Source organism: Zeugodacus cucurbitae, chromosome 4, assembly GCF_028554725.1.
Source record: "Zeugodacus cucurbitae isolate PBARC_wt_2022May chromosome 4, idZeuCucr1.2, whole genome shotgun sequence".
In the NCBI taxonomy this organism is placed as follows: Eukaryota; Metazoa; Arthropoda; class Insecta; order Diptera; family Tephritidae; genus Zeugodacus; species Zeugodacus cucurbitae.
Window position 1 is genome coordinate 27848623 of NC_071669.1, and position 21456 is coordinate 27870078.

At 35.6% G+C, this 21456-nt stretch overlaps 1 protein-coding gene across 2 annotated transcripts in view; it reads left to right on the forward strand.

The window, feature by feature from the left end:
• The first annotated feature begins 948 nt into the window (after positions 1-948).
• Positions 949-21456, forward strand: part of LOC105220019 (tyramine/octopamine receptor) — a 28439-nt gene continuing 7931 nt past the window's right edge. The window contains exons 1-2 of one of the 2 annotated variants that reach the window (XM_029045556.2): positions 949-1184; positions 8485-8802. The gene's annotated coding sequence lies outside the window, so the exon portion shown is untranslated. The remainder of the gene's footprint in view (positions 1185-8484; positions 8803-21456) is intronic. The other variant, XM_011196395.3, reaches the window with a different exon arrangement.

Below are 21456 nucleotides of genomic sequence, written 5' to 3' on the forward strand. Positions count from 1 at the left end.
GCGGAAGATTTTCTGCGTAGAGAGGAGCATCTGTTTCACTTTTCTTGATACTATCTGAACATGAGTTAAACCTGGTAATAACTACCGCCCAATAACGATTATGTCCAAGCCTTGTATTTAACCACAAGGAAGGTACAACAGTGTTGCATGCGAATCGGTTTACAAATTGGATAATGGGCGAGGCGCCTTCCACTATTATGTGCCCCCACTGTCTTGGCACCTATACAGATTTGACCAATTTAATGCATAGCATGTCATCGACATCGTAAACGGAATACAACCACATCTTCTTTCCATACAACCTAATATAAAACTCTATCTGATTCTTTATCTTTTCATTAATACAAATATTGCTACTACTGTGTCCCATCTGCCATATAAAATGTAATTATTCCATGTACTTATCTCAATTGGATGAACTTGTATGGTAATTTTCGATAGACTTTATATCCTGCCTATCAGTAAATATGTGCAACATTTAACGAAATAAAGGGCAATATAATTATTTCCGCCCTTCTGATTGACAAATATTAATAAATTAGGCGACGAAATTGCGATTAGCATTACGGTATGGCAATAACAATCACTGCCCATTACTTATACGAAGTGGCGTTCAAGTACGACTTCCTATCAAGAAGCAACAGATAGACGAGACAAAACAACAAAACAAAACCTGTAGAAGACAAAATGTATGAGAAGTAGAACCGGCGAAAGAGAAAAGAAGAATTGACTCTCATATTGAAAATACATTGTATGTACATAGATACTAGTTCAGAAATGTATGGACCTTTAATCACTCGAAGAGCATGAAATATTTAATTTGGCAGAACTGCTTTACCTACAATAAAAAATAGAGCGCGCATGCTCAGATTCATCTGCTGTCTACCATTCTGAGTGTAAAAATTGTCTAAGGAGAAATTAGAAAGACTTCAGCCACGATGCTAGACAGCATCGCCCTTAGTAGTCGCCTCGACTTTGACGCGGGTGGACCGGGTTCGCTTGCAAATTGCCGCATAAAAAATTGTTCCTTATCACATATTTTTGTGTGTCGTCTCAGACAAATTAAAATGACACGTTATCAATGACTGGAGGCAAAGTAAAGTGAACGTGAAAACCTTGACAGTGCACATGGTGCTGAGTGCGAGGGAGTTGGCTGCAACCAGTTTATGTAAAAGTGCAATATGGTTGGTTGACCATTGAATATGTGTTTGTGAAAAATAAATGCGTGAACGAATTTGATTGCCGTCGTTAAAGTAATGTAAATCATTTTATGGACGCCCTTCAAGTTCTATCTGAGAATATTGTTTAATAGTGTCACACATAAATCTATTTATATTAATTCACAAGATTTAAAAGCAAAACCTCGGAAAAAATAAAGTAGCAGTGTCAAAATTGACATTCCATTATTTTTGGTTTAAGTTTACGTACAAAAGTGCCCCGCCTCAAGTTAATCCACTATTGTGGCCGTCGGCGTAGTTTGGTCAATAATAATTTAATGAGAATGAATGCTGGGAGTGGTTGTGGTTTGTTGACACTGTCATTAGAAACTATCGAAGATTGGTCAAGACCAATTTTCGTATTGATTACACTGCTGTGTGAAAATTTATCGTCACGTTGTTAACAACAAATAAACCTTAAATTAATTAAATATTAAATGAAAATATATGTACGTGTACTTACAGCTTTTGGAAAAAAATTAAGTTTATATGTGCACATCAGGACTAATTTGTTACCACTATCTGAGTCCAATTTTAATAAAATTGAAATATATTTTATTATGTTAATTTATTTTATTATTTTATTTTTCTTTTTCTTTTTTGATGATCATGAAAAGTACTTATTCGTATATCCAAATAGTACTGAATAAATATATACAATACAACTAACAAATAGATCTTACACAATTGGAATACCTTCTTAAGGGGAAATCTTTTAAAACATAAATTATCTTATACGCTTTATTATTACATACAGCCTTGGCCAAAAGTATTAGTCACCCCATTAAAAGACATGTATTCTCAAATGTGGCTATCAAAGTTACCACTTATTTTTGTAAATGTCTTACATGGGTGTTTAACTGTTGATTAAACGAATAACGAATTAAAACGAAACGAATTAAAAAAAAAATTAAGCTAAAACTAAAGATTGTCATTTTTAAGAAGATCAAAAAATATTTTATAAAAATTTTTATTATTTTTTTTTAATTTTTTTTTTTTTAATGTTATTATCACTAATTCATTGTATTTTCACTGTTTTACTAATAAAACTTCATTATTTCACTTGTTAAAACAAAAAATTCAGTAATTAATGGTGTGCCTAATACTTTTGGCCGGAAACCTAAAGGATATAGACAGTTTTAACATAACATCCATCATCTGGTCGTAAACTATTATAATTATATCATATTGATCCATAAATCGACTTACATTGTGTTGTAAATGTAACCCCTAACGGTTGAGTTGAAGGTAGGAAGACCATACACGTTGAAATCCGTGAAATGTGTTTTGTATAGTACAGGATAGATTTGCCATGTCAACAAAATGCCTTTAAGTTAAAAACTATAAAGTAATAAAATGTTATAATTAAGCCAAAAATTGAACTGTTTTTGACTTAGAGCATCACAGTAGAGGGGATCATCTGTGACTGCAAAACTTTTGAAAAGTGGACATGGTCTCACCCTTAATTGGTTTTATTCACACGTCTCGTTAACGAAATAAAGGTTGAAGCATTGTATGTGATTGGCGTTGCAACCGTTTAGCCGGTTATAGCCGAATCGACGATAGTGCGCCACCTCTCTCTCTCCTTCGCAGTTCGGCGCCAGTTGGAGATCCCAAGTTTAACCAGGTCGCTCTCCACCTGGTCCCTCCAACGGAGTGGAGGCCTTCCCCTTCCTCGGCTTCCTCCGGCGGGTACTGCATCGAACACTTTCAGGGCTCTAGTGTTTTCGTCCATTCGGACAACATGACCTAGCCAGCGTAGCCGCTGTCTTTTTATTCGCTGAACTATGTCAATGTCGTCGTATAACTCGTACAGCTCATCGTTCCATCGTCTGCGGTATTCGCCGTTGCCAATGTTCTGAGGACCATAAATCTTGCGCAAAATTTTCCTCTCGAAAACTCCTAGTGTCGTCTCATCTGATGTTGACATCGTCCAAGCTTCTGCACCGTAAAATAGGACGGGAATGATAAGGGACTTGTAGAGCTTGATTTTGGTTCGTCGAGAGAGGACTTTACTGTTCAATTGCCTACTCAGTCCAAAGTAGCACCTGTTGGCAAGAGTTATTCTGCGCTGGATTTCGAGGCTGACATTGTTCGTGTTGTTGATGCTGGTTCCCAGGTATACGACTATACTAATAAGACTATACGCTCACTTAATTTTGCGAATATTGCGGAATAAAGCCCACCGCATTTTTGAAAACCTTTTTGTAATTAGGTATATGGGAGCTTGGATATGTTATGACCCAATTTTAATATTTTTTGGAAGAGAGACTCATTATTAGAAGAAAATAATTTCCTCTGTATTATTTATAAGGAAAGTAGTCGTGGTTGTGAACCGATTTCGAACATTTTTTATCCGTGTTATCAGGGTGTCAGGAAAATATTATATACCGAATTTCATTGAAATCTGTCGATAAGTTCCTGAGATATGGTTTTTGACCCATAAGTGGGCGATGCCACGCCCATTTTTCATTTTGCAAAAAAATCTGAGTGCAGCTTCCCTCTGCTATTTCTTCTGTAAAATTATGTAAGTGTTTCTGCCATTTTTCGTTAGTGAGTTAACCCACTTTCAGTAATTTTCAACCAAACCTTTGTATGGGAGGTGGGTGTGGTTATTATCCGATTTCAACTATTTTCATGGTGTGTGATGGGGTACGTAAGAGAACTGACTGCAGAAAGTTTGGTTTATATAGCTTCATTGATTTGCGAGATATATACAAATAACCGATTTGAGGGCGGGGCCATTACCAAAAAAATTACATCCAAATATGCTCCTAGTGGGATCCTTTATTCCAAATTTTACCTTTATAACTTTATTTATGGCTTAGTTATGACACTTTAAAAGTTTGTGGGCGTGGCAATGGTCCGATTTTGCCCATTTTCGAAAGCAACCTCCTCAGGGTGCCAAGGAATACGTGTTCCAAGTTTCGTTAAGATATCTCAATTTTTACTCAAGTTATCCGTTGCACGGACAGACATCCGGATTTCAACTCACCTCGTCATCCTGATCATTTTGATACAACCGTTATGTGAAAAAAACTATAATACTCTCTTAGCAACTTTTGTTGCGAGAGTATAAAAATAGTACAAAACAGCAGTTTGTCCTCACCACAATAATAAAAAGACCCTTCTAGCGAGTCACTATCAATATACATATGTATGTAGCCTTTCGTTGTCCTGATGTAACATAATTATTCTCCTATTAGCTAACTGCTTTGAGGCAATTGCTTCCTTCAGACAAGGTGTGACACCACTCATCATTATTGAAATTGGATTAAAGAAAAATAGGATTATTAGAATATGATTATGATTGAAAGAACATGTTGAACTTAGTGCAGATATATTTTAATGCTTTCCTAATAATAATGTACTCTGATGTTAAAAATTGATGAAATTAAGCAATACCTGGCATAAAAAAGTTCAAACTTTTGGTTGGTTTTATACCGTATATATCTGTAAACTAGGAGTTTTCGAGGGGAAAATTTTGCCTAAGATTTATGGTCCTCAGAGCATTGGCAACGGCGAATACCGCAGACGATGGAACGATGGCCTGTACGATTTATTCGACGACATTGACATAGTTCAGCGAATAAAAAGATGTTGTCCGCAAGGACGAAAACACACCAGCTTTGAAAGTTTTCGATGCAGTACCCGCTGGTGGCTGGTCGCGGGAGAGGAAGGCCTCCACTCCGTTGGAAAGACCAGGTGGAAAGCGACCTGGTTACACTTGGGATTTCCAACTCTCGCCGAATTGCGAAGGAAAGATATGAATGGCGCGCTGTTGTCGATTCGGCTATAACCGGCTAAATGGTTTCTACAACTACATACATACATATCAGTAAGATATCTTAGCAAAACTTGAACTCTAATACAGTAAAATATTGGCTATAGTATATTTTGGTGAATGATTTTTATACCGAAAATATTGGTAAAATGTGAGTTATCCAAATAGAATTTCGAACATACAGATTCTTTTTATGTTTTTATGTGACGAAATCTGTCTAATCGTCATACCCCTATTATGTCGCTATCACACTCTTTGTCTATTTTATTATTACCACTTTATAATATACTACAGTAAATCTCAGTATTATTCATATAGTCAAAGAGCTTATAAATCAAAATGTAATATTGAATCTGTTGGGACTAATACTTTTCATAAGTGAAAAAAGTTGATGGTTTTTCATTTCATTAATATGATATATACATATAGAAAACATATAAAGAAGGAAGGAAGGATCTCTTCATTAAGATCAACCAGGGGGACGGAGATCTTCATATTCGATATATTAGGACTTGGTATGGACCGATTTGTATTATTTTTTTAATCATATCAAGAGGAGAAGTTCTGATTAGCTTTGTAATCAAATCAAATCAATCCCATATTAGTAGTATTAGAAGTTGTAGTAATACATATGTACATCAAACTAAATTATTTAACGATAGCTAATAGACAGTTATCTTACGTAATGTAAATTTGTGTACACACATGAGTTAATTACAATACTGTATTCGATTGGTCACTTTTCAGCACGCTATCTTTGTGCATGCTCGTTTGTAAAAAAAATGTACATGGGAAAGCAACAACAACAAGTTTTATTGTACAAAATGGCTCAAAGGACATATTTGTTTAATGTTTTTAACTTGAAATAATTGATTAAAGAAAGCGGGGGCATGGGAACTGCTCAAAAATAAGGAGTTACACAATTTTACTACGCAGATTAACACCCATCTTACGTATCTATAATAGCCTGAATCGAGTCGCCTTACCCTACCGTTGCCCGAAAAATACATTAGAGAGGCTACTGGCGAATTTGACAGGCTACTGATCGCCAGTGGCTAATATTATCTGTTACTATCAATCAACATCATAGTATCCAAATATGTCAAAAGCAGACTACTGACAAAACTAGTTTCTTCATTATAGATTGTAGCTTTGAGTATATCCATATACATATATATTAAGATGGCGAAGAAATTGTAAATACAATTAAAAAATTAATTTACATTAATATATAATTGAATGGGTTGTTATACTCTCGCAACAAATGTTGCTAAAGAGAGTATTATAGTTTTGTCATATATACCAAAGTGATCAGGGTGAAGAGTGGAGTTCAAATCCGAATGTCTGTCTGTCCGTCTGTCCGTCTGTGCAAGCTGTAACTTGAGTAAAAATTAAGATATCTTTATGAAACTTGGCACACTTATTTCTTGGCACCATAGGAAGGTTGCTTTCGAAAAGCAAAATCGGTCCACTGCCACGCCCACAAAATGGCGAAAACCGAAAACACATAAAGTGCCATAACTAAGCCATAAATAAAGCTATGGAAATAAAATTTGGTATGAAGGATCGCACTATGAAGGGGCATTTTTTTGGGGAAGTGGGCGTGGCCCCGCCCCCTACTAAGTTTTTTGTACATATCTCAGAAACCAATAGAGCTATATAAACCAAACTTTCTGCAGTCGTTTTCTTTAGCCACTTCCTAATACAGTCCAAAAATGAAAGAAATTGGATGATAACCACGCCCACCTCCCATACAAATGTTAGGTTGACAATTACTAAAAGTGGGTTAACTCACTAACGAAAATCGCCAGAAACACAAAATTTCACATAAGAAATGGCAGATGAAAGCTGCACTCAGATTTTTTTACAAAATCGAAAATGGGCGTAGCGTCGCCCACTTAAACGATAAACGATTCAGATTATCTTCACAGTTCTGGTATGTAGGAAGTAGGCGTGATTGTGAACCGATTTGCCCTATTTTCACAACATATCAATTGGATTCCAGGAAAATATTACGAACCGAATTTCATTGAAATTGGTCGAGTCGTTTTGGAGATATGGTGTTTGACGCATATGTGGGCGGAGCCAAGCCCATTTCTACTTGTGTATACCAATTTGAGTGCAGCTCTTTCGTACATTCTTTGTAATGAAATTTAAGGTTTCTGTTGGTTTTCCTTACTGAATTAAAGCGTTTTTAGTAGTTTTCAACACAACCTTTGTACCGCGTGGCCGCTTGCACGGACAGGCGGACAGACATCCGGATTTCAACTCCACTCGGCTACTCGTCTTAATTTTTAGCGTACATCACAAGTATATGGAACGATCTCTAATTAGCCTTCGAATTAATTCGACATTCAAGCTTTCCTCCCAACTTATGAGAAATAATTCATAACTACTCAACATAGTTCTTTTTTTATATTTTAATTCTAATAAATGATTTTTGTTCACGCATTTCTATTTTTAACTGCACAAAAAACAATTGGGGTGTAAGTATTTATCCACCAAAGAAGATAGCGCAACACTATTGTGCATGCATAAAAGTATTTTCAGTGCAGGGTTGCACCACAAGTGCTACCTGTAAGTTGGAACATCTGCAAAGCTTGTTCTATTGACTTCTCTTCAACGCTTTGACAGCTATAGAATGGACAAATATTAATATTTTTGTTTTGCGATTGGACCAAAAAGATTTATTTTATTTCACATTAAAACTCATTTTAAGTATAGAGCCTAATTTAATTATATTTCTTTATATACTAGATACATACATACATATGTATATGGTAAAAAAGCAATTACGCATAGAATTCGTAAAGTAAGATTATACTCAAATGTGAATTTCATTCGGTCTGTTGAAGTGTAGTTATTGGGTACTGCCGAATATTATCCAATAATCACGCACTTGTACTTGTCCACACACTGCATAAACACCCACATGAGTTTTATAGTCAGAATTGTGTTTGGATGTACGTGACTGAATTTGTTCCTTATTTCCATTTGCATAGGCGCATTAATTATCATTCACGCTGGCATTGCCAGGCAACAACTCGAATTGAGTGAAGTGTGACAGAGGGAAGAAGATGGTGCTCGAAAATGTGGCCACAGCAGCGGTTTCGATCGAAGATTGTTGAAGCGTGCTGGTATCGAAATAGACAACAAATACACACACACACACGTATTTTTTATATGTATGTAGTTTATCTGGTTCCGCATAAGTGCATGTGCCGCAATGAGTTGCGTGCAATTATGTTACGAGTAAAAAGTTGATCCACATTTACAGTACTCTGAAGACCTTGAAATTATACGTCAACTTATACGTTTTTAACAAACATGTACATATGTATATATTTACATACATACACAAATGAGTAAAAAAGTTCATTTATATGCATACTTACATACATATACATATTATACTTGCGAATTTGGTGATAACCGCTTTCGCAACTTTTTTTTTAAATAAACCTTCTATATTTACCATTGTAGCTGCGGAAAGAACTTAGTTAGGCTACAAAAATGCAAATACTGAATAATACATGCACGCCCGGGTCGAAAGACAATATAAACAAAACCTTAACTTCACGACAGCGAATCTTGCAACTATTGTCATCGTCGATGCCCGACTACTAGACCTATTAACTAAATAAATACATACATACATATGTATATATGTAAGTACGAGTGAACGTAAGAAAAATATTTGGGTGTAATTATATTTTCGTGCAAAAAATCACCAGCAAATACAAGAAAAGACAACCGCATCTGAAGAAAAGTCCAAAGAGCAGTATCAAAATATCTTAACCGGTAAGATCCTTCACCTCTTCTCTGTCCTTATTAATTCCAGTTTCCAACCTTTCTTCGTTTTCTCGGCTTTATTTTGTGTTTATGGCATTGCTTTTGGGTTTATAAATAAAATCACTAATTTATCCTGAGTTCCCTTGGGAGTAAATTCGAATATAATATGCCTTTTGTGCGTACGCGTTAGTAGTTTGTATGTGTTTGTACATATGTGCATAGAGTGTATTTATGGTATATACGCGGGAATATTCACTAAATTTATTAGAATCATATAATCATATAAGAATCGAATGTCGCAATACATATATTGAATATTGACTAAACACCAAATAAAGCATACATATGCGGGAATGTTTATGTCTGTATGTAAAAATTCAAGTTTGTCCAAAACGTGAGAGGGGCGAATCGAACAAACAACTGCAATAAATAAGGTACATTGACATAATAAAACACAGAAGGAATGACAAGAGGTTGTGTAATTTTAATAAGGTATCCGCATACTCTCTCGTACTAAATTCGACTGAATAAATGTGTTGTTGGTGCCACATGTAAATTTCTTAACAATTGAGCGTGAAGCTGACAGAGAAACAAAGAAGTGGCGAATCAAAAATGTATAAATATATTTTAATTATTTTGCAGAGAATTTAAAGAATTTTATCACAAATTCATCACTCTGAAATTATTGTCGGCTTTATTCCAAATTTCTATCTTTAAGTAAAGATTTCTTTAGATATTTTACTTTAGATACCCAATAATATTCTAATAAGATTATATAATAATATAGTACTTCACAAACGATCATGTTGTATAATAAATGGGCATAATTCGAAAAATTTGTTTGAATGTTACCATATCACAATTTGTGATATTCTAACTCCTATCGAGATAGATAAAGGATTAAATATATGTATTTAAAACCCTACGGGAGGATGAATTTCCAATGAACAGGAAGCAACGGACTCGGATGAGAAACCCCAACTTTGTTAAAGACCCGTGAAAAGAGGATCGACACACACCATCTCTTTGTCGGTTTTAAAGCTGCTTTCGACAGCTCGAAAAGGAGTTGCCTCTATGCCGCTATGTCTGAAATTGGTATCCCTGCAAAAATAATACGGCTGTGTAAGCTGACGTTGAGCAACTCCAAAACGGTACCAAACGAGGATTCATATAGGGTGACTCTCTATCGTGTTATTTATTTAACCTGTTGCTGGAAAAAATAATACGAGCATAGCTAAATAGAGAAGGTGCAATCTTTTATAAGAGTGTACAGCGCCGATGATATTGATATCATTGGAAACAACACACGCGCCGTTACTTCTGCTTTTTCTAGACTGGATAATGAAGCGAAGCGTATGGGTCTGGTGGTGAACGAGGACAAGACGAAATATCTCCTGTCATCAAACAAACAGTCAGCGCATTCGCGTCTTGGCTGCCACGTCACTGTTGACTGTCATAACTTTGAAGTTGTAGATAATTTCGTATACCTTGGCACCAGCATCAACCCCAATAATAATGTTAGCCTTGAAATGCAACGCAGAAGTGCTACAATGGACTGAGTATGAAATTTAAATGTAAAGTCCTCTCTCAACGAACAAAAACCAAACTCTACAAGTCCCTCATCATTCCCGTCCTGCTTTATGGTGCTGAAGCGTGGACGACAACATCCGATTAGACGGAAGATTTTGCGGAAGATTTACGGTCCCTTAAACATTGGCAACGGCAAATACCCCAGACATAGTTCAGCGAATAAAAAGACAACGGCTACGCTGTTGTTGATGTTGTTCGAATGGACGAAAGTGCTCCCGCTCTGCAAGTGTTCGTACCCGCTGGTGGAAACCGAGGAAGAGGGAGACCTCCACTCCGATGGAAGGACTAAGGACTGCCTTCAATTGGCGCCAAACTGGCCAAAGGAGAGATGCGCGCTGTTGTGAACTCGGCTATAACCGCGTTAGCGCTATCTACGCCAGTTAAGAAGAAGATTTAACAACCTACAGGATCATAATGTTTTTGACGGGTTTAAGACGAAAGTTTAGATATCTAATCTTTCCTTAGTGGGCTGGTGTTGCAAATGGACGGTATCGAAGAATTTCCACAACAATATAACGGCGTTAATTGATCATATTTAGACTATGTTGAAGCTGTATTTTCAACATTTGTAAATTAAAATTATTCCAATTTACTCCTTTTGGGTCAAAAACCATATCTCAAGAACTACACTATCAATTTCAACCGAATTTAGTACATATTTGTGCGAAATTATTTAGGAAACTTTATAGCCTGTATAAGGGAAATATAAGGATACGTCGTTTTAAATCACAATTTTACCAATATATTTGGCAAAGAGGCTACCAGCATGACCGATTTAAACCGTTTTCATCACTAAGCCATAGTACTTGTATTGCCAGGATCATACATACATGTGTTGATATCTTACAGTCAATATGGTATCAAAACAAAACTAAATGAATTAAAAACAAGTAAGGAAGGGCTAAGTTCGGGTGTAACCGAACATTTTATACTCTCGCAATTTATTTATTTATATTAATAATACACAATTTGACCCACATATTCGTCATATATAGTGCATAAAGTCCATTGAAAGTTGGAAACCATAATATTAGGTTAGAAGCACCGAGGCCCTCGTGTTCGATATATGGGGCCTTAAAAACCTATGGTCCGATTTCGGCGATTTTTAGAATGGGGCTGCCACACTATAAACATGGTATTTTTGCAAAGCTCTGCACCGATATCTTCACTAGTGCTTACTTTATATATTGTAAAGTAAGCGATTCAGATAGTCCTCAAAGTTCTGGTATATAGGAAGTAGGCGCGGTTGTGCGCACACAACATATCATTGGGATGTAAGGAAACTATTATAAACCAAGTTTCATTGAAATCGGTCGAGTAGTTCCTGAGATATTGTTTTTGACCCATAAGTGGGCGACGCCACGCCCATTTTCCATTTTGTAAAAAAATCTGAGTGTAGCTTCCATCTGCCATTCCTTATGTGAAATTTAGTGTTTCTGACGTTTTTGGTTAGTGAGTTAACCCACTTTTAGTAATTTTCAACCCAACCTTTGTATGGGAGGGGGGCGTGGTTATTATCCGATTTCTGTCATTTTTGGACTGTATAAGGAAATGGCTTAAAAAACGACTGCAGAAAGTTTGATTTATATGGCTCTATTGGTTTGCGAGATATATACAAAAAACCGATTTGGGGGCGGGGCCACGCCCACTTTCCCAAAAAAAATTACATCCAAATATACCCCTTCATAGTGCGATCCTTCATACCAAATTTAATTTCCATAGCTTTATTTATGGCTTAGTTATGGCACTTTATGTGTTTTCGGTTTTCGCCATTTTGTGGCAGTGGTCCGATTTTGCTCATTTTCGAAAGCAACCTTCCTATGGTGCCAAGAAATAAGTGTGCAAAGTTTCATCAAGATATCTTAATTTTTACTCAAGTTACAGCTTGCACAGACGGACGGACGGACAGACAGACATTCGGATTTGAACTCCACTCCTCAACCTTGATCACTTTGGTATATATAACCCTATATCTAACTCTTTTAGTTTTGGGTGTCAAACAACCGTTATGTGAACAAAACTATAATACTCTTTTTAGCAACTTTTGTTGCGAGAGTATAATGAATTAAAAAACTCTTATATTAGTTATATGATAGCTGATTGACCATATTTTAAAAATTTTGGTACCTGGGCCTATTTTTAAGAGGAAAATATTATATGTATGTCCTATGAATTTCATTAAGAAGATTTTCCGATATTTTTGGAAAACAGGCATTGACATTGACGTCTCCATAAATATTTGGTACCTGGGGGCTTAACAATTAGAGACCTAATTCTGACGCTTTTGTTTTGATTCGTTACAAACAACCGATATGTGAACAAAACAATTATACTCTCTTTGCAACGTATTGCGAGAGTACAAAAATAAATTAATATTTCTTCTTTATGTATTGCTGAACATGAACTTATTTACATTACGTTCACAGAAATTTAAAAAATCTACAAAATTGTTTATGTTGAAATAACTAAAATAATAATAGTGTCCGAAAAGTGTTTCGGAGATTCATTAATCTTAGTCATAGTAGAAACAGAAGAAACCCATCACCGGGACTACATATTGATGTGTGTCAAAATAGAAATATTTACTTAGCCTAGCCGTATAAAAGAAATTAAGTACTTCACAAACAATATTTTCTTCTTAATCCAATAATAAATAATTATTTTTACACAACACATCACAAATACAAATGTATTGATGGATGAGGGCTTGTCTTGGAAAAATTTCGCTGATAATACGATGACAGATTTGTGTAAAAAAAAGAATTAAGCAAATAATGAAGTTTGGGCCTAGCCGAATGTTAAAAATCTCTATATATCTGAAATAACTAATTTAAGTCAATCAAATTAACACAAATTATTCATCATAACAGTATTAGGATATAGTAAATTGCTATAAAAACGTAAAAAATAATTAAATTGGGTCGATATTTTTAAATTTAAATTATTATTTATTTAAGAGTAAAGTAATTAAGAAAAGAATAAGTAAAATAAGTTTATAAGTATTAAAGTCGTTAGCAACCAAAAATCCTAATCGAACGGAAATCTGCCTAAATGCAATTCATTCTCGTTAATTACAGATCTCGCAAATAACAGAATTGCATATTTTTGACGACGTCAATCATCCAATCAGTATCAATTGGGCATCAGTGAATACATATATTTTAAAAATTTAAGAAATATATGCCAAAGGTACAATATCGTCTTAGCCCTATTTCTAATAGATTTTCTGATATTACTAACAATTTCCAAATACTTATTTTAAGAATGATACAAATTTTTAGTCAGCTACATAAGTACATATGTATGTATGTTTTTATATAATTATGTTAAATCAGTTTTGTAGGCAGCTTGCCACATCTCAGCTGCAGGTCGGCACAACGGAAGCAGGCATTTATCCACAAGTAGAAATAGTGCCATCGTGCGAAAACAAACTAAAATAAGAAATTCGTAACATATACAATTAACAAACGCCAATAAGACAAGAATTGAAAGAAATATTTACGAGAATATTTAGTATCTGTAGATATGCTTTTTGTTGTACCCTGTAGGAAAGCTATTCAGTAACAAATAATTTCTAAAAAATTTGTACTCAGTACTGAAATTACTTCCTAACCCCAAACTGGAATCCTTAATATTGACAGATTATTGAAATATCCGATTTTTGATAGTATTGCATCCAATTATGTGTTCACAAAAGTTTAACATATCTACATAGTGTTATACTAGAAATACATTTCAAAATCTTGCATGGCATTTCAATATTTACATGGATGTTTATGTATATACTAAAAAAGAAATACATGTACATACCATATATACTAATATTAAATTTTTCTTTGCACGAGCAACTATGTACTAGAGCAAATCCGATGCATTGTGTGTGATTAAAATCAGTATTTAACTTTCAAATTGACGCATAATAGTGAAATCTTAGCAACTGTCCTAAGTTATTTGATACTTTGAAGCTTATGTGCGCTTCGAAAACAAATATACTCGAGTGTATCGATGAGATGTATAATATCTACGTATGTATACAACGCACAGAGCAATGGGGCCCTAAGTGGTGACGCTGTTGTGGAAGATTTAGTAGTGCTAATAAAGTAGAATTGTGATGAAGGAATTTAATGATGCCATGATTTTTATTATGAATAATCTATTCAAACAAACGAGGTGTTCGAAAGCATAATTTGTAGTTCATACGTCCTAAGCGTATGCTCACGTTTTTATACTCTCGCAGCATGTTGCACAGAGTATTATAGTTTTGTTCATATAACGGTTGTTTGTGTCACCTAGAAATAAAATAGTAAGATATGCGGTTATATATATATAAATGATCAGGATGACGAGTGGAGTTGAAATCCGGATGTCTATCCGTCTGCCCGTGCAAGCTATAACTTGAGTAAAAATTAAGATATCTTAATGAAACCTGGAACACATACTCCTTGGCACCCTGAGGAGGTTGCTTTCGAAGATGGGCAAAATCGGTCCACTGCCACCCCCACAAAATGTCGAACAATTTGGAATTGGTTTTTTGTATAAATCTTGCAAACCAAAAACACAGTATAAACCGAACTTTCTGCAGTCATTTCTGTAGCCATTTCCTTATACAGTCCAAAAATGAAAGAAATCGGATAATTACCACGTCCACCTCACATACAAAGGTTATGTTGAAAATGACTAAAAGTGCGTTAACTCACTTACAAAAAACGTCAGAAACACAAAATTTTACAGAAGGAATATCAGAAAGAAGCTGCACTGGGATTTTCGTTAATTACTTTAGTTTCCATATACCATTTATTATGCTTTTCGTTATTCTATTGAACTTTATGTGGAATATATGGGTCGATTTGTGTTATCTTTATAAAATTACATCAATAAATTGCGAGAGTATAAAATGTTTGGTTGCACCCGAACTTAGCCTTTCCTCACTTGTTTTAAATGTGTTTACTTTGAAGACTTATATACATTAGCTAAACTAAAGGAATACTATTTATCTAATATAGCAATATGAACGAATGCATATGTTCCCGTAGATGTACATATTTAAACTGCCACGACTATTCATAATGAACTATGGAATATGTATCTACAATATTTGTAGTGAATGTGCATATATACAGTGCACATTTGGATTTACAAACTATTAAAGCATATATTTTTATACTCTCGCAACAAAAGTTACTAAGATAGTATTATAGTTTTGTTCACATAACGGTTGTTTGTAAGTCGTAAAACTAAACGAGTTAAATATAGGGTTATATATATCAAAATTATCAGGATGAAGAGACGAGTTGAAATCCGATGTTTGTCTGTCTGCCCGTCTGTCCGTGCAACGGATAACTTGAGTAAAAATTGAGATATCTTAACGAAACTTGGAACACGTATTCCTTGGCACCCTGAGGAGGTTGCTTTCGAAGATGGGCAAAATCGGACCATTGCCACGCCCACAACTAAGCCAGAAATAAAGTTATAAAAGTAAAATTTGGAATAAAGGATCGCATTAGGAATAAAATTTTACACAAATAGTGTAGAGTGCATATCATCTCTCGCTTCACTTGTGAAAAAATTTTCGAAAACGGACTATAACTTTACAAGGCCCCAGATATCGAACATATTGAACTCAGCGCCTAAGGGTAAATTAGAACCGAAACAAGTGAGGAAAGGCTAAGTTCGGGTGCAACCGAACATTTTATACTCCCGCAATTTATTGATGTAATTTTATAAAAATAATACAATTCGACCCATATATTCTGAATAAAGTTCAATAGAATAACGAAAATCATCATAAATAGCATATGGGGACTGAGGTAATTCCTGAACCGTTTTCACCACCAAGATATTACATTATATCTCGAAGACTGGGATAACGGGCCAAAAAAAAAGCGTTTTTGAAGATTTTTTTTTGAGAAAACTTCTGAATATTTTTGAATAGTTTTATTATCATATTATTCAGTGACATTTCAAATATGTTTTACAAAAAATCAGTTTTACAAAATGTCGAAAATCAACGAAGTTGCAGCCACTTGAAGTAGGCACTCAACGGAATTCCGCACATTGCGGTGTCCCGGATATAAGATCGGAGAATCATCTGAAACACATGGGATAAAAAAAAATTAGTTCTTTAGAAGTATATCTCCCAGCCAACGGTGCCCTTTTAAAAGAAAAATTGTTTTTTCATTTTTTCATCGGTCGGTGAAGGTAAAAAGTACGTTTTTAGCCCTAAAAATGCGCCATTTTGTGGCTGTAAAAGCGAATAGAAGCAAAAAATAAATAAAATGGGACCGTTGGCTGGGAGTCAATTCTATGTTGCACAAGTGTGCAAAATTTCAATACGATCGGTGCATAACTTTTTGAGTTATCGTGGACACCGACTTCAGAAAAGGCGTTTCGAGAAAAACGCGTTCAAAGTTTTGGGATTCGTCAAATCTTTTCACATATTCGTGAGCACTTGGGCCGGTGGTGACTTCCATCTTTCTCCGAATGAGCTGAAATTTTGAGACAACATTCTTCAATAGTTGTACATTCGATTTAACAAATAAAAAAAAAATGATTTTTTTAAATATTTTATTCCATACCCCCCCCTTAACGATTGTCGTTATTCTATTAAACTTTATGCCGAATTTATGGGTAAATTTGTGTGTTATCTTAATAAAACTTTTTCAATAAATTGCGAAAGTATAAAATGTTCGGTTGCACCCGAACTTAGCCTTTCCTTACTTGTTTTTTACACTCTCGCAACAAAATTTGCTAAGAGAGTATTATAGTTTTGTTCACATAACGGTTGTTGATAAGTCATAAAACTAAACGAGTTAGATATACGGTTATGTAATAAAACTTGAGTTAACTAACTAACGGAAAACATCAGAAACACAAAACTTTTAAGAAAAAATGGCAGAAAGAAGCTGCACTCAGATTTTTTTTCAAAGTTTAAATGGCCCACTTATGCGTCAAAAACCATATCTCAGGAAGTACTCGACAGATTTCAATGATATGGTATATAATATTTTTTTGATTATGGTATATAATATTTTCTTGACACCCTGATGATACCTGTGGAAAATGGATAAAATCGATCCACATCCACGACAACTTCCCATATAACTGAATTCTGAACTCCATCTTATTCTTGCACTTTATAATATATATGTATGTACATAACGAACCAATGAAGATAGCGAAATAAAACTTTACACAAATACTGTATATAATCTGTGGCATCACTTGTGAAAAGTTATGACCGAAATGGAACTGTAATTTTTCAAGGCCCCGGATATCAAGTATGAAGAAATCAGTGCCTTATGGTAATTTTTCACCGAAAATTACGTTAAATCTCTCAGGTAGCTTAATTTAATTCAGAGGAAAATTTTTTCTTCTAATAGTGTGTCTCTGTACCAGAAATGGTTAAAATGTGGTCATAACTTTCCCTAGCTCTGATATACCTACTTATAAGATTTTCAAAAATACGATATTCTTAATAGCTTATAAATCGGTTAATATGTGAAATATTTTAGCTAAATTAAATGATCATATAATCTTAGATATAATGTATGCTGGTGGTGAAAATGAGTGAAGTCTGTTTAGGAATTACCTCAGCCCTCATATACTATATATGATTATTTTCGTTTTTCTATTGGACTTTATGCCGGATATATGGGTCAAATTTTGTGTTACCTTAATCAAAAATATAGCAATAAATTGCGAGAGTATAAAAGGTTCGTTTGCACCCGAACTTAGCCTTTCCTTACTGGTTTTTTCTATTAAGAATATTTTACTATTTGAACTGGTCTGCATGTTATGTACACTTCTTAAAATTTTTATACTCTCGCAACAAAGTTGCTAAGAGGTATAATAGTTTTGTCCACCTACCGGTTGTTTGTAACACCTAAAACTAATCGAGTTAGGTAGTTATATATACCAAAGTGATCCGGGTGAGGAGTAGATTTGAAATCCGGATGTCTGTCTGTGGGTCTGTGCAAGCGGTAACTAGAGTAAAAATTTAGATATCTTGATACACATACTCCTTGGCACCATAAGATTACTTTCGAAGATGGGCGAAATCGGACCACTGTTACGCCCACAAAATGGCGAAAACCGACAACACATAAAGTGTCATAACTAAGCCATAAATAAAGCTATGAAAGTCAAATTTGGTACAGAGTATCACACTAAGGAGCTGATGAGTGGCCCGGCCCCCTTCTAAGTTTTTTGTACATATCTAGTAAACCACTAAAGCTATATCAATTTCAGAGGGAATTTATTACGTTGATCTCCTTTTTAAACGGTGTTTTTGAACACTTCCAGTTACCATTTTTACACGGTTGTATTTTTTTTTACACGGATTTTTTATTTTAATTGTTTACTTTTTTGCAATAAAATCAAAATTCCATCCGTCAATACGTCACAAATCTATTGCTGTTAATAGAATTTAATAAATTCTAAATTAGGTTTAAACTAAAAAATACAAATCTTAGATTCGAAAGCCAGTGAAAAGGTTGCAACAATTTCAATACGTAAACAAATAAATGAAGCTGTACTTCTTCATAGTAAGAAAAAATAAGACACAGCCATTAATGACGGAACTATGAAAAGTATTATTTTTTTACCATTCCCAGAATAGTTGTCGTTTGTTCCTTCTAACAGTAATATGTACATACATATAAAACCAGAAAAGTCTATACCCACAACAACAGAGAAAATTCTCACTGTACGAATAGGTAGAATTGCATGTAAAATTTGATCTTTTTTACACGTTTTCTATTTTTTGCACGATTTTTTTCTTAAATTGGTCCCAATAGTGAGCTTTATATAAAATTTTTTTTTTGCACGGTTTTTTTTTACACGAGTAATTTACTGTCCCAGTTAACCGTGCAAAAAGGAGATCAACTGTATTCTAATAATATGTCTCCGTGCCAAAAATCAGCTGTTGGTGCAAAGCGCGTATTTAGTATTTTGTAATCAAGTGAGGATGGGATCATGTGTAGAAGTTCACGTAAGTGAGGAAAGTTTTTGATTGTCATTCACTTAGGAGTGGCCAGAAACGATTCTTCTCCACATGATTCAAGCAGCTCACGACTTCCGGTTTTAGACCAAGTATTCTCTGGGTAGCTAACAAACATCCTCATGTGGAGACCAAGACGGTAATCTGGTAACCGATGTCCAGGGATTACTGGGATTATGGAGGAACACTTCTCCGTCCTGCTGAATGGCAGAGAAAGTACAACACCAGGAGATGGCGAACCCGATTCGATGACGATGGAATAGATATTCCATTACCCGACTATGAAGAAATTCGAATAGCAATTACCCGCTTGAAGAACAACAAAGCGGCAGGGGCCGATGGATTACCGGCTGAGCTATTCAAATACGGCGGCGAAGAACTGATAAGGTGCATGCATCAGATACTTTGCAAAATATGGTCGGAAGAAAGCATGCCTGACGATTGGAATCTCAGTGTGCTCTGCCCAATCCATAAAAAGGGAGATCCCACAAACTGTGCCAATTACCGTGGGATAAGCCTCCTAAATATCGCCTATAAGGTTCTATCGAGCGTACTGTGTGAAAGGCTAAAGCCCACCGTCAACAAACTGATTGGATCTTATCAGTGAATCTTAGACGTGGAAAATTCACCATGCGCCGAATCTTGGAGAAGACCCATGAAAATAGGATCGACACACACCACCTTTTTGTCGATTTTAAAGCTGCTTTCGACAGCACGAATTTATGCCGCGATGTCTGAATTTGGTATCCCCGCAAAACTAATACAGCTGTGTAAGTTGACGTTGAGCAACACCAAAAGCTCCGTCATGATTGGGAAGGACCTCTCCGAGCCGTTCGATACCAAACGAGGCTTCAGACAAGGTGACTCACTATCGTGCGACTTCTTTAACTTGATGTTGGACTTCTATTTACGAGCTGCAGAGCTAAATAGAGAAGCTACAATCTTCTACAAGAGTGTACAGCTCCTGGCGTACGCCGATGATATTGATATCAACGGAAGCAACAACCGCGCCATTTGTTCTGCTTTTTCCCGCGTGGATAAGGAGGCGAAGCGAATGGGTCTGGAGGTGGATGAGGACAAGACGAAATATCTCCTGTCATCAAGCAAACAGTCGGCGCACTCGCGTCTTGGCTCCCACGTCACTGTCATAACTTCGAAGTCGTAGATAATTTCGTATACCTGGGATGCAGTATCAATAATACCAACAATGTCAGCCTCGAAATCCAGCGCAGAATCACTCTTGCCAACAGGTGCTACTTTGGACTGAGTAGGCAATTGAACAGTAAAGTCCTCACTCGACGAACAAAAATCAAACTCAACAAGTCACTTATCATTCCCGTCCTGCTTTATGGTGCAGAAGCTTGGACGATGTCAACATCAGATGAGACGACACTAGGAGTTTTCGAGAGGAAAATTTTGCGCAAAATTTATGGTCCTCGGAACATTGGCAACGGCGAATACCGCAGACGATGGAACGATGAGCTGTACGAGTTATACGACGACATTGACATAGTTCAGCGAATAAAAAGACAGCGGCTACGCTGGCTAGGTCATGTTGTCCGAATGGACGAAAACACTTCAGCCCTGAAAGTGTTCGATGTAGTACCCGCCGGAGGAAGCCGAGGAAGGGGAATGCCTCCACTCCGTTGGAGGGACCAGGTGGAGAGCGACCTGGTTACACTTGGAATCTCCAACTGGCGCCGAACTGCGAAGGAAAGAGAAGAGTGGCGCGCTCTCATCGATTAGGCTATAACCGGCTAAACGGTTGAACGCCAATAACAAACATACATACATACAATCAAGTGAAAGAGTTACATTTTACTTTGCCACAATAAATTCGTATTCTTACTATTTGAGTTGCGATTGCAAAAGCAATATCAGTTCACTGTGATTCAAATATCGCAATACATATCTATCTACATATATATAATGTGAGTCAGTGCAAAATCTGTTCCGATTACATATGTCTCAATAAAATAATGTGGACATATTTCCTTATATTAAGCGGTTACATCTAGTTAGAATTGTCCAAAAATCTTTTTTTTTAATTTTTACATGTTCGTAATGTATATACA